At 45.6% G+C, this 16,976-nt stretch overlaps 1 protein-coding gene and 2 long non-coding RNA genes across 3 annotated transcripts in view; 2 read left to right on the plus strand and 1 right to left on the minus strand.

Moving 5' to 3' along the window:
- Positions 1-16,976, minus strand: part of LOC138977936 (activated CDC42 kinase 1-like) — a 105,611-nt gene that overhangs the window by 84,082 nt on the left and 4,553 nt on the right. The window lies entirely within an intron of this gene.
- Positions 8,615-9,639, plus strand: LOC138977934 (uncharacterized). Its single transcript, XR_011459522.1, has 2 exons — positions 8,615-9,024; positions 9,208-9,639. It is a non-coding gene; the product is annotated as an uncharacterized lncRNA (long non-coding RNA).
- Positions 15,548-16,366, plus strand: LOC138977935 (uncharacterized). The gene is made up of 2 exons (XR_011459523.1): positions 15,548-15,751; positions 15,935-16,366. It is a non-coding gene; the product is annotated as an uncharacterized lncRNA (long non-coding RNA).

Below are 16,976 nucleotides of genomic sequence, written 5' to 3' on the forward strand. Positions count from 1 at the left end.
TGTCCCCAAGGGCCCATAGATCAACTGACCAAAGGACGGTGTCCCCAAGGGCCCAAAGATCAACTGACCAAAGGACTGTGTCCCCAAGGGCCCATAGATCAACTGACCAAAGGACTGTGTCCCCAAGGGCCCATAGATCAACTGACCAAAGGACGATGTCCCCAAGGGCCCAAAGATCAACTGACCAAAGGACGGTGTCCCCAAGGGCCCATAGATCAACTGACCGCAAGAGCCAAGGAAGCGTTCAGATATACGTATGAATCTGGCTTTCATAGAACTCCATTGGGCCACAGTACCTGTCGATTCTTGGGTCTCTTGGGCACATACGGCTGCAGTGTTTGCTGTTGGATCCATGGGTCAAAGGATTCAAGGATCGATGGATTCCTACACTGATCCATGCTAAATACAACATCCCCTGGACACATTGACTAATGAAGGGCTAACACACACAAAAAGTGAAAAACTTGAAAGGCCAGGGTCCACGGCGGCAGCGGCAAAGAACAGCCTCTCCTGGTACCAAAATGTATGTTAATAGATGATTAAAATAATACACATTTTGCCTCCAACAACCATCCAAACTAAAACAAAATAATTAAGTTTTACTTTAACAAACCGGATTTTCCGGTTTTAACAGTTTTCAAAAACCGGATTTCCGGCGAGAACCGGAAAGGTGTTAGCCCTGCTAATGCCTTATTAGATGCAATGACAATTGAATACATTGACCATTGCATACATCGACTATTCGACACATCAACTATCTATCCGTGTTTATGGTGATAAGAAGAAGGAGGAGAGCAAGACATGAAGCGCACGCACAGTGAAGTGAGCATATCTCACGGTGATTACGTCCACACTCTCGCTGTCTTAGTACATAGACCATTTATCCTGGACCGCCAACTAGCTCTCTCTCCGCTCTTTCTCTCTATTACGAGGTAGCGGCCTCTCGCATTTAGGAACCTACGCTTACAAGCCTTTCAGAAATCAGGGGGACGTGATATCCGGTGTCGATTGTAAACATGGACGAAGTTGCCGAGGTAAGTTCTGAAAATGCAAAAATAACTCAGCAAAAGTGCATTTGGAACATGTTTTTCGATGAGTTTTGTTAAGTTTAGTTTGGAGTTTTGGAAAATCCAGTTCATTGTCACCTCCCATTGTCACACATAACTGGAGCGTGCTTTCTTTTCACTGTCTTCGAATCGCTCGCCTTTCAAACCGGACGTGACGCGCCCCTGAAAGTCGAGCGTCGTAACCTCGAAGGGTCACGTGACGAGTTGGCGGTCCAGGCTATTTGGTCTATGGTTAGTGTTGCACATACCACCAGTCTCTTCTGAACACTAGCCAGTGAGCAATGTTTACACAAATCTCCCACAAAATGATTCCACAGCACAGGTCTTTGCCAATGGCCTGTATTGTTTGGCGGGCGTGCGAGGCACGTTGGTAGAGTGTCTAGTCCAGTTATACACCGCGATATCAGACTGACCAGTGTGTTATTGTCCTACACAGGCCAGTGGGTGGTGAGATGTAACACAATGCTTGGTGAGATGTAAAACAATATTTGGTGTGATGTAACACAGTATTTGGTGTGATGTAACACACTATTTGGTGTGATGTAACACAGTATTTGGTGTGATGTAACACACTATTTGGTGTGATGTAACACAGTGTTTGGAGGGCGCGTGACCACGCCGTGTGTGATTGACCCTGTCACGAGCCTGCAGTAACGAGCTGGGACCAGGCTTTCTCCGCTTCCGTGAGACAGCTCTTTCACTACTTGACCTTTAATTAAAGCTGCTGGAAGGCTGAACAATCTCCTCTTGAAGTCATTCTAGGACGAGCACAATGTGTGCACAATAACAAAGAAAGCATTCCAAAAAGGTCATGACCCGGGCTGTTGTTGCCACAGCATAGGACATTCATTCTCAAGTCATTTCATTATTATCATCATTTGTTGCATTGGTTATAATTCAGATTTCAGTAGACGTCCGCTCATTGCGCAAAGAAAAGTGTTTATTTTTTTTTCATAGCTGTCGAATGAAATTGCAAGACTATTCTCAACAACCATAATTCTGTATAACCACCAGGATTCATGAACTTACTAACCTAGTATGGGAAGCACGGCTCTTTTAAATCTAGTTATGCTAGAAAGACGTTTTGATGCATGACGAGGGCCAGAAAACAAAGATGAGACAAAGAGAGCTAGTACAGTGCAGAAGAGAATAAAACAGAGTTTATCCCCAGGTGCCTGTAAAGTGCCAGTACTTGCCGGCAGCAGACACGATTTCGATCAACCTGTAAACAGCACGCTCAAGCCCCCCCCCCCCCCCCCCCCCCCCCCCGCCTCCTCTCTCGGTCAACAGCCGTGCCACAGCAGCCCGCCACAATCGGCACTGTAAACACTGCATCTCTACACAAGTTTTAAACACAACTTGCACCAGTTTGTTGGTGTTTGTTTTAATGGAAGAGAGGCAGGCAATGCGGATTATAAAAAGTCAGGAAATGCAAGTTTCTGGAAGATGTGTGTACACGAGGGGTAAATGATTACTTTTCTGCCAGGAAAAATTAAAGTCTGGAACTAGAATCAAACGCAGGAAATCTCTCTCTCTCTTTCTCTCTCTCTCTCTCTGTCCCTCCCTCTCTCTCTCTCTCTCTCTCTCTCTCTCAGTCTAGACACTCACATTATCTCTCTCTCTCTCTCTCTCTCTCTCTCACACAGTCTAGACACTCACATTATCTCTCTTCATCCAAAATCCTCGTCACCCCAATATCCCCCTCACTCTCCTCTCCTGCTGCCCAAACCCCTAATCTTCACACACACACACAATGTGACAAACGCACGCACGCAAAGACTCTCTCTCTCTCTCTCTCTCTCTCTCTCTCTCTCTTCTCTCTCTCTCTCTTTTCAGTTTTAGCGCGGCTTCTAACCCCCCCCCCCCCAATTCTGTTTGTATCACAGTTTCTCTCCGCTGCTTGTTCACCCCCTTTCCAGCCCCTCCCCCCTCCCCTGCACGTGTCAACGCCTCATCCATCACCACCCACGGTCTCCACCCAATTCGGTTTCACAACCGTAATTCTTACGCAAACCAAACACACACTCGTGCAGTCCTGTACGTCTCGTGCCAAAGGTGTGCAACTATCTACCCCCCAAAACATCCTCAAGGCTCAGATTCTTCCCGAGATTGCTCGCACTGATCCCCATCTTGGGCTCCGCAGTTTACTCCATTAACACAATTCTCCCCATGTTTTCAGTCAAAACCCAAACATTTGGCGATGAATTCCAGGAATGCTGCGTGTCGCCATCGCAGTAATCAGAGCATGTTTACTATCACAGAGTTCCAGGGAAACAGGCCGCTTGTTCAAGGCTGCTAAACTACCGGAAGAAACAAAATTTGACTAAATATAAAAAGATTACTTTTTTCTCTGAAGGTTTTAGGGTGTAGCCCTGGGCAATGTCTTTCGTTGAGATTTAATTAGTTTGATTGCAGGGATTTGCAAGGACTGTGGAGCTACCGGGAGATACAGGCTCTCGTGTGTCAGTACAACTACAACATCTTTCTGTCCCTGTCTGCTGTGCTCAGTGTTGTGTCAGTACAACTACAACATCTTTCTGTCCCTGTCTGGTGTGCTCAGCCTTGTGTCAGTACAACAACATCTTTATGTCCCTGTGTGCTGTGCTCAGTCTTGTGTCAGTACAACTACAACATCTTTCTGTCCCTGTGTGCTGTGCTCAGTCTTGTGTCAGTACAACTACAACATCTTTCTGTCCCTGTCTGGTGTGCTCAGCCTTGTGTCAGTACAACTACAACATCTTTCTGTCCCTGTCTGCTGTACTCAGCCTTGTGTCAGTACAACTACACCATCTTTCTGTCCCTGTCTGCTGTACTCAGCCTTGTGTCAGTACAACTACAACATCTTTCTGTCCTTGTCTGCTGTGCTCAGTCTTGTGTCAGTACAACTACAACATCTTTCTGTCCCTGTCTGCTGTGCTCAGCCTTGTGTCAGTACAACTACAACATCTTTCTGTCCCTGTCTGCTGTGCTCAGTCTTGTGTCAGTACAACTACAACATCTTTCTGTCCCTGTCTGCTGTGCTCAGTCTTGTGTCAGTACAACTACAACATCTTTCTGTCCTTGTCTGCTGTGCTCAGCCTTGTGTCAGTACAACTACAACATCTTTCTGTCCCTGTGTGCTGTGCTCAGTCTTGTGTCAGTACAACTACAACATCTTTCTGTCCCTGTCTGCTGTGCTCAGCCTTGTGTCAGTACAACTACACCATCTTTCTGTCCTTGTCTGCTGTGCTCAGTCTTGTGTCAGTACAACTACAACATCTTTCTGTCCCTGTCTGCTGTGCTCAGCCTTGTGTCAGTACAACTACAACATCTTTCTGTCCCTGTCTGCTGTGCTCAGTGTTGTGTCAGTACAACTACAACATCTTTCTGTCAGTCCTTGTCTGCTGTGCTCAGTCTTGTGTCAGTACAACTACAACATCTTTCTGTCCCTGTCTGCTGTGCTCAGTGTTGTGTCAGTACAACTACAACATCTTTCTGTCAGTCCTTGTCTGCTGTGCTCAGTGTTGTGTCAGTACAACTACAACATCTTTCTGTCCCTGTCTGCTGTGCTCAGCCTTGTGTCAGTACAACTACAACATCTTTCTGTCCCTGTCTGCTGTGCTCAGTGTTGTGTCAGTACAACTACAACATCTTTCTGTCCCTGTCTGCTGTGCTCAGCCTTGTGTCAGTACAACTACAACATCTTTCTGTCCTTGTCTGCTGTGCTCAGCCTTGTGTCAGTACAACTACAACATCTTTCTGTCCCTGTCTGCTGTGCTCAGTGTTGTGTCAGTACAACTACAACATCTTTATGTCCTTGTCTGCTGTGCTCAGTCTTGTGTCAGTACAACTACAACATCTTTCTGTCCCTGTCTGCTGTGCTCAGCCTTGTGTCAGTACAACTACAACATCTTTCTGTCCTTGTCTGCTGTGCTCAGCCTTGTGTCAGTACAACTACAACATCTTTCTGTCCCTGTCTGCTGTGCTCAGCCTTGTGTCAGTACAACTACAACATCTTTCTGTCCTTGTCTGCTGTGCTCAGCCTTGTGTCAGTACAACTACAACATCTTTCTGTCCCTGTCTGCTGTGCTCAGTCTTGTGTCAGTACAACTACAACATCTTTCTGTCCCTGTGTGCTGCGCTCAGCCTTGTGTCAGTACAACTACAACATCTTTCTGTCCCTGTCTGGTGTGCTCAGCCTTGTGTCAGTACAACAACATCTTTCTGTCCTTGTCTGCTGCGCTCAGTCTTGTGTGAGTACAACTACAACATAGAGCGCAAGGTGATGGCCTAGTTGGGTCAATGAGTCGTGAGGTGGCGCTGGTCAACGAGCAACACTCTCTCTATGCTGACCTGGCCACTCAACCTGCCCCACATGTCAGTCACACACATGTGATGTCCAGTCTGACCTTTACCTTTGAGAATAACTAAACACACACACACACACACACACACCCTGTGATACACACACACATACGTGAGTGAAGAAACCACATGGTGAAACAAAAAAGGTTAACTTAAAACCCAATTGTACAACCAAGTTTTGAGGCCACAAGAGAAGCTGTAACAATTTCAAATCGGCAACTTATGCCGAACATTTCACTGCTAAACCTGTAGGGCGCTCTTCAAAGCACCACCACATTGTCACACACTAAATCTTGTGTAGCCTTTGGCAGTCTGTATGTATGTGTATGTTGTATATCAGCCTCTGTCAGTCTGTATGTATGTGTATGCATGTATATCAGCCTCTGTCAGTCTGTATGTATGTGTATGCATGTATATCAGCCTCTGTCAGTCTGTATGTATGTGTAATATGCTGTATAGCAGCCTCTGTCAGTCTGTATGTATGTGTATGCTGTATATCAGCCTCTGTATGTATGTGTATGCTGTATATCAGCCTCTGTATGTATGTGTATGCATGTATATCAGCCTCTGTCTGTCTGTCTGTATGTATGTGTATGCATGTATATCAGCCTCTGTCTGTATGTGTATGCTGTATATCAGCCTCTGTCTGTGGCTGTGTATCAGCCTCTGTCTGTGGCTGTGTATGCTGTATATCAGCCTCTGTCTGTGGCTGTGTATGCTGTATATCAGCCTCTGTCTGTGGCTGTGTATGCTGTATATCAGCCTCTGTCTGTGGCTGGGTATGCTGTATATCAGCCTCTGTCTGTGGCTGTGTATGCTGTATATCAGCCTCTGTCTGTGGCTGTGTATGCTGTATATCAGCTCTGTCTGTGGCTGTGTATGCTGTATATCAGCCTCTGTCTGTGGCTGTGTATGCTGTATATCAGCTTCTGTCTGTGGCTGTGTATGCTGTATATCAGCCTCTGTCTGTGGCTGTGTATGCTGTATATCAGCCTCTGTCTGTGGCTGTGTATGCTGTATATCAGCCTCTGTCTGTGGCTGTGTATGCTGTATATCAGCCTCTGTCTGTGGCTGTGTATGCTGTATATCAGCCTCTGTCTGTGGCTGTGTATGCTGTATATCAGCCTCTGTCTGTGGCTGTGTATGCTGTATATCAGCCTCTGTCTGTGGCTGTGTATGCTGTATATCAGCCTCTGTCTGTGGCTGTGTATGCTGTATATCAGCCTCTGTCTGTGGCTGTGTATGCTGTATATCAGCCTCTGTCTGTGGCTGTGTATGCTGTATATCAGCCTCTGTCTGTGGCTGTGTATGCTGTATATCAGCCTCTGTCTGTGGCTGTGTATGCTGTATATCAGCCTCTGTCTGTGGCTGTGTATGCTGTATATCAGCCTCTGTCTGTGGCTGTGTATGCTGTATATCAGCCTCTGTCTGTGGCTGTGTATGCTGTATATCAGCCTCTGTCTGTGGCTGTGTATGCTGTATATCAGCCTCTGTCTGTGGCTGTGTATGCTGTATATCAGCCTCTGTCTGTGGCTGTGTATGCTGTATATCAGCCTCTGTCTGTGGCTGTGTATGCTGTATATCAGCCTCTGTCTGTGGCTGTGTATGCTGTATATCAGCCTCTGTCTGTGGCTGTGTATGCTGTATATCAGCCTCTGTCTGTGGCTGTGTATGCTGTATATCAGCCTCTGTCTGTGGCTGTGTATGCTGTATATCAGCCTCTGTCTGTGGCTGTGTATGCTGTATATCAGCCTCTGTCTGTGGCTGTGTATGCTGTATATCAGCCTCTGTCTGTGGCTGTGTATGCTGTATATCAGCCTCTGTCTGTGGCTGTGTATGCTGTATATCAGCCTCTGTCTGTGGCTGTGTATGCTGTATATCAGCCTCTGTCTGTGGCTGTGTATGCTGTATATCAGCCTCTGTCTGTGGCTGTGTATGCTGTATATCAGCCTCTGTCTGTGGCTGTGTATGCTGTATATCAGCCTCTGTCTGTGGCTGTGTATGCTGTATATCAGCCTCTGTCTGTGGCTGTGTATGCTGTATATCAGCCTCTGTCTGTGGCTGTGTATGCTGTATATCAGCCTCTGTCTGTGGCTGTGTATGCTGTATATCAGCCTCTGTCTGTGGCTGTGTATGCTGTATATCAGCCTCTGTCTGTGGCTGTGTATGCTGTATATCAGCCTCTGTCTGTGGCTGTGTATGCTGTATATCAGCCTCTGTCTGTGGCTGTGTATGCTGTATATCAGCCTCTGTCTGTGGCTGTGTATGCTGTATATCAGCCTCTGTCTGTGGCTGTGTATGCTGTATATCAGCCTCTGTCTGTGGCTGTGTATGCTGTATATCAGCCTCTGTCTGTGGCTGTGTATGCTGTATATCAGCCTCTGTCTGTGGCTGTGTATGCTGTATATCAGCCTCTGTCTGTGGCTGTGTATGCTGTATATCAGCCTCTGTCTGTGGCTGTGTATGCTGTATATCAGCCTCTGTCTGTGGCTGTGTATGCTGTATATCAGCCTCTGTCTGTGGCTGTGTATGCTGTATATCAGCCTCTGTCTGTGGCTGTGTATGCTGTATATCAGCCTCTGTCTGTGGCTGTGTATGCTGTATATCAGCCTCTGTCTGTGGCTGTGTATGCTGTATATCAGCCTCTGTCTGTGGCTGTGTATGCTGTATATCAGCCTCTGTCTGTGGCTGTGTATGCTGTATATCAGCCTCTGTCTGTGGCTGTGTATGCTGTATATCAGCCTCTGTCTGTGGCTGTGTATGCTGTATATCAGCCTCTGTCTGTGGCTGTGTATGCTGTATATCAGCCTCTGTCTGTGGCTGTGTATGCTGTATATCAGCTTCTGTCTGTGGCTGTGTATGCTGTATATCAGCCTCTGTCTGTGGCTGTGTATGCTGTATATCAGCCTCTGTCTGTGGCTGTGTATGCTGTATATCAGCCTCTGTCTGTGGCTGTGTATGCTGTATATCAGCCTCTGTCTGTGGCTGTGTATGCTGTGTATCAGCCTCTGTCTGTGGCTGTGTATGCTGTATATCAGCCTCTGTCTGTGGCTGTGTATGCTGTATATCAGCCTCTGTCTGTGGCTGTGTATGCTGTATATCAGCCTCTGTCTGTGGCTGTGTATGCTGTATATCAGCCTCTGTCTGTGGCTGTGTATGCTGTATATCAGCCTCTGTCTGTGGCTGTGTATGCTGTATGTGACGAATGGAATTCGTGTATCGACTCCCTCTCTCATATTAATCGAGACTTCACTAGTTGCGTACACAAAACGAGGTTAAATGACCGAGACTACGTCATGACGACACTGTATACATATGACGTCAACGCTCGCGCCATTAGTCCAAACCAGCGTACAAGACAAGAATTTGTTTATCTTCATGGAAAGAAATTTAAAGAAGAGAGCAAAAGGAAACAGCGTGCATTGGTATTAATTCGTGAATATGAACTGTACATATATTCAGTTGAGGTTGCTAGGATGCAATGCTCTGACCGTTTCATTGACTCCAAGATGGCAGCAATCAACGAAGCCACATAGATTGCACTAGCATATGTTTCACCTTCCGTGGACGGATTTCCACATTTTTGCGATCTCCAAAGGTCCACTAACCGCAGGTAAAACACGCTAATGCATTTTAACATTATTGATTCACAGGAAAACACAGGTATTGTTCATTTTCCATGTGTTTGTGTCAGTCTGTGAACTCTTGTTTCTGTGTTTGTTTTAGAGAAACAAATTGAATGATATCGATGGAAATCATACTTGATAATAACAGATATTGCACGTGTGTGTTGCAGAAGGTGCAAGTGTACAGGGGTGTACAATGCTTGTGTAAATGATGTCGTGTGAACACTGTGGGAAGGGCAACGTCAGCGGTAACCACGGAAGGAACCACCAACGTCCCCAAGTGTCACCCAGATCGAGTTTATCATGATGAGTAGTCTACTTTATATTTTGTGAACATTAACACACCTTCATATCTTCATTTGTGTAAACTGAAATACATTTGCAACGAGAAGAAGAAGTACGTTCCGCGCTTCGATATCAAACGTCTACGCAACAAGAAGAAGAAAGACAATGTTGTTACGTGTGTGTGAAATCACACCAGAGAAATCATAATCTATAAAACTTTCATTTGAAGGTTCTAAGAGAAAGGGATTGATGTCTGCAAGAATGATCACGTGCATGTTTTTGAAAGTACAGAATTATTAAATTTCTTATTACTTCTTTGCACTTGTCTCTGTTTTATAAACACTGATCAGCCCTAGAACGAGAAGCAGACGTCACAATGGGGGCTCGAGTCACGGGATATTGAATCAACGTTTTACTTTCGATCCAGCCGTTCCAAATTTTTCTCGTTTCAAAATTGCTGTAGGTTTCCTGCATGTCGATTTGTATTGTATATATGTTCGTACTTCATCGCCATCGTCTTTTATTTATTTACCTTTAGTTATATTACTTATCACAGATCTATAACTCAACGTGTGCCCTATCACACGGTAAAATAAAAACTGGAAGTGTTGTCAGCTGAAACGACACGTTAAAAAATCAATATTTAGCGAGACCACTTTTGATTTGTTAGCTCCCAATTTTATTTGTGGTGTTCCAATTCATCAGTGTGATAGTATTCTTGCACGTACTATCGGAACCATCATTCCCCTTAGTTTGTTCTAAATTACGCGGGAGGTTGGTGGGAGTCAGGTACCTAAGAGGTAAGGATTAATACCTGTATTTCCCTGTGAAGCCCTATATAATCGACTTGTGGATATCAGTCGTATTTACTTGCTGTAGAAGTGGCTGTAAATTAATCTACACAGTAAATGATGCGAATTGACAGTTGAGTTGATACATCTTGTATATTCAACGTTCGATCGAGTGAAAGATTGATCTTTTCGCCAGAAAGAGTCAAATAAAGTTTACAGTGTAAGTTCTCGTTGGTAGATAGAAGTAAACTGACTCACGATAGAACGTGGAAACATAACTCTTTGGGTGGTTGTGTGGAAACGTAACGTAACATACGTTGAAGAATTATTTCAAAGTACAGTAGAAGTAGAGCTAAACTAGGACTTGCATTTTGTGCACGAAGGCGATGCCCGACTGTTTCTTTTTGTAATTTGATCCGAAATTTAGTAGCTCGACGGTGTTTGAGCAACATACATTTTGTACGTTTTGGAATAATACGCGAGGTGACTTATGAGTGACGACAGTTCTCCAGCTCATAATTTTAGAAAGTCCACCATCGCAGCCCAGTTGGCACGGAAACAGCCGGCCGACAAATCTCTTCCCATAGTGACCACGGATAAGAAGGAAAGAAAAACCCTTACTGTCGGTAACGATCGGGAAGAGGTGATAGACTCGTTACCAATTCCTGCTGACGAAGAAGAGAGTGTTCATCTCTCTCTTCAAGTTGACAGCAACCGTAACGACGAAGAGGTTGATCCACAGGCGTGCACGGACGTGTCACCTGTAAATATGTCTCAGTCCACAAGTGTAGATCCGCTAGAGTTGACTAGACAGCTAATGGCCGAAGGACAGTTGTTGGGGTTAGAAGGAGCCGAGTTGCGTGCATTTGTTCTTGATCAGAAAGAGAAGCAACAAACTCTTGATCGCGAGGAACGAGAACGTGAAGCTGAACGGCTAGAACGTGATGCTGAACGACAAGAACGTGACGCTGAACGACTACGGCTAGAACGTGACGCTGAACGACAATTCCAACTGGAACAGTTGAAAATCCAGAACGCCAACCAAGAGGGCAACAGGAACAACAACTCGCCAGGACGTATTCGCGAAGATGATGGTTTCAAGCCCAAGATTCCTTTTCTAGACGACCGTGATGACATCGAGAGCTGGTTCCATCAGTTCGAGCATTATGCTCGAGACTGTAACCTGAGTGATGCAGCAAAAGCTTCACGTGTAGTGTACTTTCTGAAGGGTAAGGCGAGAGTCATCTTCTCAAAGCTGAACGAGGAAGACGCTAATGACTACGACACTCTCAAACACGCTTTGTATGAGGGCTTCCAACTCACTAGCGAAGATTATAGAAAGAAGTTTCGCCAAACCAAGAAAAGCGCCACTGACACGTATAAAGAGCACATCACGAAGCTAGAACGGTATCTAGACAAGTGGGTGGAATTAGCAGAATGCGACCAAGATGTAAAAGATCTCAAAGATTTGTTGGTCCGTGAGCAGGTGTTGGACACCCTTCCTCCTGACCTCGCCGTTCACATTAGGGATAGAGACCCTAAGAGCGCCAAAGAGATTGGGATGATAGCCAACACATATCAACAATCTAGATCGAACGTCAAAACTTCATCGACGTACGTCAAGCCTGAAAAACGTCGTTCTCCCCAAGAAGAAACAAGAATAGCTGCTCCATCAACAAAACCCGCAAATCAAACTCTAAAGGCAAAGTTGAGTGACGCCGAGAGAGAGAAACTGCGAGCATCTGGATGTTGTTTCATTTGTAAATTGCAAGGGCATGTCTCTCGTTTTTGTCCAAACAAAAGAGACACAGCAGGTGCAGTTTCATCGAAGAAAGATACACTTGAGACACCGATCCTCTTAGAAAAACTTTGCGGAAATTGCAAGGAAAAGAAATGTGCCGAAGTGGTACCAGTGAAGCTGAATGGAACAATTGTCAACGCTTTGAGAGACACTGGATGTACTGGTATCATTGTCAGCAAAAAGTTTGTGCCAAAGGAGGCATATTCAGCGAAAATGAAGGAGACTACTCTGGCAGAGAAAGACTCCAAGAAGATGTACCACACCGCCGTGGTGCACATCGATTCACCCTACTTTGACTCCGAGACAGAAGTAACGGTGATGGACGACCCAATTTACCCTGTCCTCATAGGTAAATGGTATGGACTAGGTAAAGAGAAGAAATTGACTCCCACATATCCTGTTCGAGACCCAGCATGGTACCCTGGGACAGCAGCTGCTGTTACCACGAGAGCACAAGCGACAGAGGACGCCCAGAAACCAAGCTGCAGCCACAAACAGGGAGTCAAGGAAGAAGAAAGACTGTATTCGCCAGCTGATCTGAAGAGAGAACAGGCAAGTGACCCTTCGTTGAAGACCATCAGGCAATTTGCCAACTCTCCAGAAGGGATCAATGGGATACGGTATTCATACAAGAAAGAAATCCTGTATAGAACAACGAAAGATCGCCACGGAAACGACCGTTCACTAGTAATCGTTCCGAAGAAACTCAGGAACAAAGTTCTTTCATTTGGTCACGATCACCCCATGGCAGGACACTTAGGTCAAAGAAAAACATCTGACAGAATTAGAGCAGAATTCTGGTGGCCAGGGTGTGCAGGAGACATTCGTAGGTATTGCTTGTCCTGTGACACATGCCAAAGAACTGCGCCGAAAAGTCAGACAAAGAAAGTCCCTCTGGGAAGGATGCCACCCATCAGTTCAGTTTTCAAGAGAGTTGCGGTGGATATCATCGGCCCGGTCAAACCTATGTCGGAGAGCAAGAATCAATACATCTTGGTATCTGTTGACTACGCTACCCGATACCCCGAAGCCGTAGCCCTGAAAAACATCCAAGCAGACACCGTAGCTGAAGCTCTCTGGGAGATGTGGACCAGATTGGGAATCCCAGATGAAGTGATAACGGACCAAGGCACACAGTTCACCAGCCACCTGATGAAAGAAGTGAACGACTTTCTCAGCATCAAACACCATATGACCGCACCGTTTCACCCTCAAGCGAATGGTTTGGTCGAAAGGTTCAACTCCACACTGAAGAGCATGCTGAAAAAGTTAGCGATCGATCAACCGAGGGAATGGGACACGTTTATCCCCGCCCTCCTGTTCGCATACAGAGAAGCCCCACAAGAAAGCATGGGATTTTCGCCGTTTGAGCTGCTGTATGGGAGATCTGTCAAAGGACCCATGCAAGTGCTGCGCCAAACATGGACCGAAGAAGAAATCTCAGGGGAGCAGAAGACTACAGCGGAATATGTAGTCAACCTCAGGAACAGAATAGAAGAAACGTGCAACGTGGCACGTGAGAACCTGAAGAAAGCGGCCAGCAAGCAAGCCCATTTCTTCAACAAGAAAACGAAACCAAGGACGATAGAAGTCGGAAAACGGGTTCTACTTCTACGCCCTGTGAAGAACAACAAGCTGGAACTTACATGGTCAGGCCCCTACAAGGTTGTGGAAAAGTTGAATGAATTCGACTACAAGATCCAAGTTGGCAGAAGAACACGGATCTACCACATCAACCTCATCAAGGAGTACCAAGAACGGGAATTGAGTTCCGCCACTCCCAATCCCAGTTCATCTGCCCAAGCGAGTGTTCCTGCTTCAAACGAAGAAGAAAGTGATGAAGAAGACGGAGGAGAAGAGGTCGTGGCTGTTGTCATGGAAGAGGACAACACGATGGACGATGACATTTTCAAGTATGACACTCAGAAGATGTTACCCCTCCTAGAAACTCAAAGAACCGAAAATGTGAAGAACATCCATTTCGACGAGAAATTGGACGAGGCAAAGGTCAAAGAGGCGAAGATGATCTGTGAAGAATTTGAAGAGTTCCTAACAGATGTTCCAAAGACGACGAACCTGGAAAAATGTTCCATTGAAGTGACAGAGAAGAAACCAGTCTTTGTGAAACCCAGACCCATACCTCACGCCATGGTAGAAACTGTCGAAAAGGAAATTGAAGAAATGCTGAAGTTGCATGTCATCGAACCTGCAAACTCTCCATACAACTCTCCCATCGTCCTGATAAAGAAGAAGGACGGAAAGTACCGTTTCTGTTCTGATCTGAGAGCTCTGAACAACGTGGTAGTGTTCGACGCTGAACCCATCACCGATGTCGACCATCTGTTTCAAAGTTTAGGAAAGGCGAAATACTTTTCAAAGCTTGACTTGACGAAAGGATATTGGGCGATCCCAATAGAGGAGGAGGATAGAGACAAGACGGCATTCACAACTTCAGCGGGCCAATTTCGTTGGGCCAACATGCCATTTGGATTGAAAACAGCGACAGGGGTGTTTAACCGCATGATGAGGAAGCTACTCAATCCAATCAGAAGAAAAGACGTCCACCACTTCATGGACGACGTGCTTATAGCAACTGAAACCTGGGAAGAGCACATGTCAGCTCTGAAGGCAGTACTACAGAGGCTACAAGAAGCCAATTTGGCGGCAAAACCCTCCAAGTGCTACATAGGCTACACAGAGTTGCCGTACCTCGGACACGAAGTGGGAGGTGGAAAAAGGTGGCCAGAAAGCGACAAGATCAAGAAGATTCAAGACGCTCTCCCACCCACCACGAAGAAGGAACTACGGTCGTTCCTAGGACTCTGCAACTTCTACAGATCCTACATCGAGTCATACGCGAACATAGCTGTTCCGTTAACCGACCTGACAAAGAAGTTTAACCCAGACAAGCTTGTCTGGAACGACGAAGCGAGAAGGAGTTTTGAGACACTCAAAGAGAAAATCTCACAGAAACCTGTGCTGTGTATGCCAGACCACAGCAAACCTTTCGTGTTAAGGACGGACGCCTCCGACAAAGGAATGGGTGCTGTTCTCATGCAAGAGCACGAAGAGACGCTACGACCTGTCGCGTATCAAAGCAAGAAGTTCAACGGAGCAGAAAGTAGGTACGCCACCGTAGAAAAAGAATGCCTAGCTACAGTTTGGGGAGTGGGAAAGTTCGAACAGTATCTGTACGGGAAACACTTCACCATTGAGACAGACCATCGTCCACTAAAACATCTCCAACGACAACCGAACAACCCTCGTCTGATGAGATGGGCCCTCCAACTGCAGCCATACGAGTTCACCGTACGTGTTATCCCCGGGAAGGACAACCACGGTGCAGATTATATGAGCAGAGCGTCGTACGATGAATAATTATCTACTTGGGATAGGATAATTATCTTGATCCATGGGGTTATGTGACGAATGGAATTCGTGTATCGACTCCCTCTCTCATATTAATCGAGACTTCACTAGTTGCGTACACAAAACGAGGTTAAATGACCGAGACTACGTCATGACGACACTGTATACATATGACGTCAACGCTCGCGCCATTAGTCCAAACCAGCGTACAAGACAAGAATTTGTTTATCTTCATGGAAAGAAATTTAAAGAAGAGAACAAAAGGAAACAGCGTGCATTGGTATTAATTCGTGAATATGAACTGTACATATATTCAGTTGAGGTTGCTAGGATGCAATGCTCTGACCGTTTCATTGACTCCAAGATGGCAGCAATCAACGAAGCCACATAGATTGCACTAGCATATGTTTCACCTTCCGTGGACGGATTTCCACATTTTTGCGATCTCCAAAGGTCCACTAACCGCAGGTAAAACACGCTAATGCATTTTAACATTATTGATTCACAGGAAAACACAGGTATTGTTCATTTTCCATGTGTTTGTGTCAGTCTGTGAACTCTTGTTTCTGTGTTTGTTTTAGAGAAACAAATTGAATGATATCGATGGAAATCATACTTGATAATAACAGATATTGCACGTGTGTGTTGCAGAAGGTGCAAGTGTACAGGGGTGTACAATGCTTGTGTAAATGATGTCGTGTGAACACTGTGGGAAGGGCAACGTCAGCGGTAACCACGGAAGGAACCACCAACGTCCCCAAGTGTCACCCAGATCGAGTTTATCATGATGAGTAGTCTACTTTATATTTTGTGAACATTAACACACCTTCATATCTTCATTTGTGTAAACTGAAATACATTTGCAACGAGAAGAAGAAGTACGTTCCGCGCTTCGATATCAAACGTCTACGCAACAAGAAGAAGAAAGACAATGTTGTTACGTGTGTGTGAAATCACACCAGAGAAATCATAATCTATAAAACTTTCATTTGAAGGTTCTAAGAGAAAGGGATTGATGTCTGCAAGAATGATCACGTGCATGTTTTTGAAAGTACAGAATTATTAAATTTCTTATTACTTCTTTGCACTTGTCTCTGTTTTATAAACACTGATCAGCCCTAGAACGAGAAGCAGACGTCACACTGTATATCAGCCTCTGTCTGTGGCTGTGTATGCTGTATATCAGCCTCTGTCTGTGGCTGTGTATGCTGTATATCAGCCTCTGTCAGTGGCTGTGTATGCTGTATATCAGCCTCTGTCTGTGGCTGTGTATGCTGTGTATCAGCCTCTGTCTGTGGCTGTGTATGCTGTATATCAGCCTCTGTCTGTGGCTGTGTATGCTGTATATCAGCCTCTGTCTGTGGCTGTGTATGCTGTATATCAGCCTCTGTCTGTGGCTGTGTATGCTGTATATCAGCCTCTGTCTGTGGCTGTGTATGCTGTATATCAGCCTCTGTCTGTGGCTGTGTATGCTGTATATCAGCCTCTGTCTGTGGCTGTGTATGCTGTATATCAGCCTCTGTCTGTGGCTGTGTATGCTGTATATCAGCCTCTGTCTGTGGCTGTGTATGCTGTATATCAGCTTCTGTCTGTGGCTGTGTATGCTGTATATCAGCCTCTGTCTGTGGCTGTGTATGCTGTATATCAGCCTCTGTCTGTGGCTGTGTATGCTGTATATCAGCCTCTGTCTGTG

The sequence above is a fragment of the Littorina saxatilis genome, linkage group LG10, assembly GCF_037325665.1.
Source record: "Littorina saxatilis isolate snail1 linkage group LG10, US_GU_Lsax_2.0, whole genome shotgun sequence".
NCBI lineage: Eukaryota > Metazoa > Mollusca > Gastropoda > Littorinimorpha > Littorinidae > Littorina > Littorina saxatilis.